The 4,066-nt window shown below is 54.3% G+C and overlaps 1 long non-coding RNA gene across 1 annotated transcript; it reads right to left on the reverse strand.

Moving 5' to 3' along the window:
* Positions 1-1,090: 1,090 nt before the first annotated feature.
* On the reverse strand, positions 1,091-3,815 carry LOC141571658 (uncharacterized). Its single transcript, XR_012496619.1, has 3 exons — positions 3,480-3,815; positions 2,529-2,658; positions 1,091-1,348 (listed from the first exon to the last, which is right to left on the reverse strand). It is a non-coding gene; the product is annotated as an uncharacterized LOC141571658 (long non-coding RNA).
* Between the last annotated feature and the right edge of the window lie 251 nt (positions 3,816-4,066).

Consider the following 4,066-nt stretch of genomic DNA (forward strand, 5'->3'; position numbering starts at 1 on the left):
CAAATATGCAGTCACCTCGTAGGCGCCAAGCACGGCTCCTGACCTTGGGGAACTCACAGGGGATGAAAACAAGACAGTTGGGTTCTAGCAATATTTCCAGGTGCCAGCATTGTACCAAGTGCTGGAGACAGAAAAAGACGCCTCTTTTCTTCCTCTTCTTTTGCCTTCTAGAGTCTGACATGACATTCCTCTGCAGTTAGATATTAACTCCTCTGAAGAAAGACACGTAATTCAACAAGCACAACCCTCCGCATGGCCCTCAGGAACAGAAGTGTGTTCAAAACCCAGAGAGATAGGAGGGTGGAGTTAACTCTGTCCTGGGGCCACAAACGCACTGGGGGGGGCACTTCCCCCTGCCAGGCCCTGCTGACCCTGACCCAGGACGACCCAGCTACCTGCTCTCCTCCGCCACCCCACGTGGCCACTGAGCCTTGGGGAACAGACCCTATCCACTGTACAGACAGGGAATCAGGGGGGCTCAGCACCCCAGGGCACTGACAACCCTTTCTTCATCCAGGGTTCTCCCTCCCTCTGGCAGCCTAGCTCTGCCTTCTCTACCCCGACCCTCAATGGACAGCCGCCCCACCAAGGCCTTCAGGAGTGAACAACTTCAATATCCTGCCCCCCCTATGGACCTCCCTGAGCACCCGGTGTGCTGCCCAGCGGGGCACTGAGGCTCCCTTCGCTTGTTCAGGCTCCCCTGCTTCTCCCTCTGCTGGAACCTCCTTCCATCAGGCACCACAGCCTCCTCTTACCTCCAGCAGCACTGCAGGGGCTCAGCACCCCACCGCAGCCGTTTCCTGGCCCCGGGACCTTAGACAGTTACTTATCCCCCCAGTCTGAGCTACACTCCCCACATCTGCAGTACAGAGCAAAACCCAGAGAGACGGACAGGGCCTGCCTCCTAAGGCCTTGGGAAGACGAGATGGTATTAGCACGGAAAATGCTTCGAAGGGGGCTGGCAGGCAGGGAGTGCTCGCTAAATGAGATCACTGCTGCTCTAACCCGCAGGAGACACCCACAATACCTGAAAGGGCACAAAGGCACCATGCAATGATCTTCAGGTGATCAGAAATGCAGAATCCGGGGATGGCACCAAATGGTTGTTTACTTTCCCGAACATCAAATCATCCTTCAGTCCAAGTCAGAGGAACACTCAAATCCATCCCTCCTAGGATCTCTGCCCACCTCCACCCAGGGTCCGGCTCTCCATCAGGCAATTTTGTTCCAAGATCCTTCCAGGGGTCAGCCTGGTCGGGCGTGGGCATCACTGGAGGGAAGACCTTCAGAGTGAAACACAGGCAGTGCTAGCGGGTCTTCTTGCGCTGCTCATATTGACCTCTGAGCACTTACCACGTGTCGAAAGTTCAGCAATAACAGAAGAGAAACCAATGAATCAGTAAAGTAGCAGTCAGTACGAGTTTATTGCACACACACCAAAAAGACAGTTTGTAAACTGGGAGCGCTCAAACCAAAACTCAGAATGAGGCTCAGGGGTATATTGCTGTAAAGCAGCTCAGATTGTGACAAGGCTCTGTTTATTCTTCCTAAGGACTCGTTATAATATTAGAATGTTCTTAAAGGATAGGGAATTGTTCAGTGGATACCTCATATCGACCTTGGGAAACAGCTTCAATTTTGCTTGTGATTTCCAGGGGCATAAGCAAGAACTGACACAGGTCAAGTTAGTCTTGCAAAATAAGCTGCATTAAGCTTTGCCTGAGTGACTCAACTGGTTTTGTCTACTCGGGAGATTTTCAAGCTTGGTCTCCATTTGTTTTTTTATTTTAACCGATGCTAACATCTCACCAAAGACCACCGTCGCAGCGAGGGGATGGAGACACATGTCTATAAAAAGATGTCCAGGTCTCTCTCAGGCTAAAACACGCCTTATGTCACCCTCTAGCTACGGCCCACCTCTGTTCTTGAAGAAGTCCTTCACACTCCCAGCGACTGTCCCCTTGGGCCACCCCCTTCTCACCCCACTGTGGGCTGCCTCTGCCCACTTCGCCAATGACGGGCGTGTGGTCATATCACCCATTCCTCTGCAGACCTCACTTAAAGGGCCCGGCCACACCTGACCAGGCTGACCACTTCTTCCTCACGCTCACCTCCGTGCCTCTCGGACTCGGCTCCCCAGCCCACCCCCGCCCCTCCGTGACCATCTCTTCTTGATCTCCTGCCCAACTTCCTCCTCCACCACCCGCCTCTTAAACATCAGTGCTCTCCATCAGCTCTCTGCCCTTGGCTTGTGCTCCTCTCTCCCTCTCCTCTCCTTAAGTGACCTCATGGTCAAGAACCATTACATCCTGATGCCTTTGAAATCTCCTACTCTGTTCTCTCCCCTGACATTGTGTTCAGTGTAGTCTCCTGTCCACAAACACACCTCAACAACCAGAAAAGAACTCCCTTCCTCTTCTCCGCTCCCCTCCCAGGATCCCAAACCCCATGAGGAGCTCCACCAGCACCCCAAGCCGGAAGACCAAGAAAGAAGGCACCCTGGCCTCCTTCCGCCTCCACTCACTCACCAGATCTGGCGCATTCCACCTTTGGGGCAGTTTCACAATTAGGTGGCCTAGCAGCTTTAACACGCAAGGTGCAAGGTGCAGGGATGCATTTTATTTCAAGGACGTGGCTCATTTCAAGGAGGGGCAGCTCCTGAGTGCAAGGTCAGGGCTGAGAAGCTGCACTGGGCAGCTGAGGGCCCCCTCCCAGGGATGCTGCAGGCAAGGCCCCCTCCCTCCTCAGCCCAGGCCACCACCAGCACCACCCGAGCTGGCCAAGCTTCCCTCCACAGCCTGCTGGTTTCCCCATGTGCAGCCCTCCCCTCCCCATCCACCCTCCTTCACTGTTTCCCACCACACGGTCCCTCTGAAAACAAAGCTCACCCCTTAAAGCGTATCCCCAAATAGCGTGGTTGTGCTAACTTGAATTTCTGGGCCCCTGCCCTGTCTCCCAACATGACTTTCCTCTATGCCAAACTATCTCAACCTGCTAAATACCTATTTCCCCCCAAATATTTCTTGATTGCCATCCTCCATCCCCGCCTTGCCTTGCCCTCCTGTTCTTATCATCTCTTGAACTTACAGATTCCCTGCTGCTTGCCTGGCCCCTCACCCCATCCCCTTAGAGGGCAACTCAACACAACAGCTGGGCAGTTCTGACAAATGCATATCTGGGATGAGGAGCCCCTGGGCCTTTCACGGGAGGACAGTGACGAGATCTAAGTCTGGGCCCCTGGTGTGACCTCCACCTGCCTCCTCACTCACTGCCGCCCTCTAGGAACCCCAAACTGCGGGCAGGTCCCCGTACATCCACCTGGGTGTCACCCTCTGGCTTTATCTGGGATGAAAGGTGCTGGCACTTCCGACTGTCACTTGACTAACTCTGACTAATCGTCCAGCTTCCAGGCATCTCCTCAGGCAGCCTGACTCTCCCAGGCTCAGGGTGGCCATGCGTACAGACACGCTGACACTTACCATAGAATGAACCGATTCGGTTACCTTCTGGGAGCTTTTCCAGGGCAGGAACCATATTTTGCCCAGCTGGGTCCACACAGTGTTTGTATTAAGTGGAGTCCAAGCACGTACAGGTGGGCCGCTCAGTAGTTAGGATGATTTAAAGAAGGTTTAACAAAGGGACTATTTGCAAAGGTGTGGGCCAGTACAGTGGGTACTGCAGTGCCCTGGGGCCACGGCTCCTGGAAGGAGTGTGGTGACATAGGCTATTCCTGCAGGGAGAAAGCGAAAGCAGGAAGTGGGGGAAAGGCGGCCCTTCCGGGAGCAGTGATAAACACCCCGACCCTTTTTTTCAAGCTCCGGCTGGTGCCTCCTACTGGCCACACCCAATCGGAGGCCAGAGAACACGGGAGCCCCCAGTGCAGTCCATACAGTTCAGTCTCCTGGGCATGGAGCAGGGTGGGAAGGGGCAAGAGGGGTCCTGAAGGGCAAATTAAGATGTCAATCCGGGGGCTCAATAAATGTCAGTAGATCAGAATTATTTTTTCCCTTCTTCTGCCTCCCACCCCCCTCACTCCCGCTCCCCGGTTCAAGCCTTTGTTTCTCAG

The sequence above is a fragment of the Rhinolophus sinicus genome, linkage group LG05 (assembly GCF_036562045.2).
Source record: "Rhinolophus sinicus isolate RSC01 linkage group LG05, ASM3656204v1, whole genome shotgun sequence".
NCBI classification, from domain to species: Eukaryota; Metazoa; Chordata; class Mammalia; order Chiroptera; family Rhinolophidae; genus Rhinolophus; species Rhinolophus sinicus.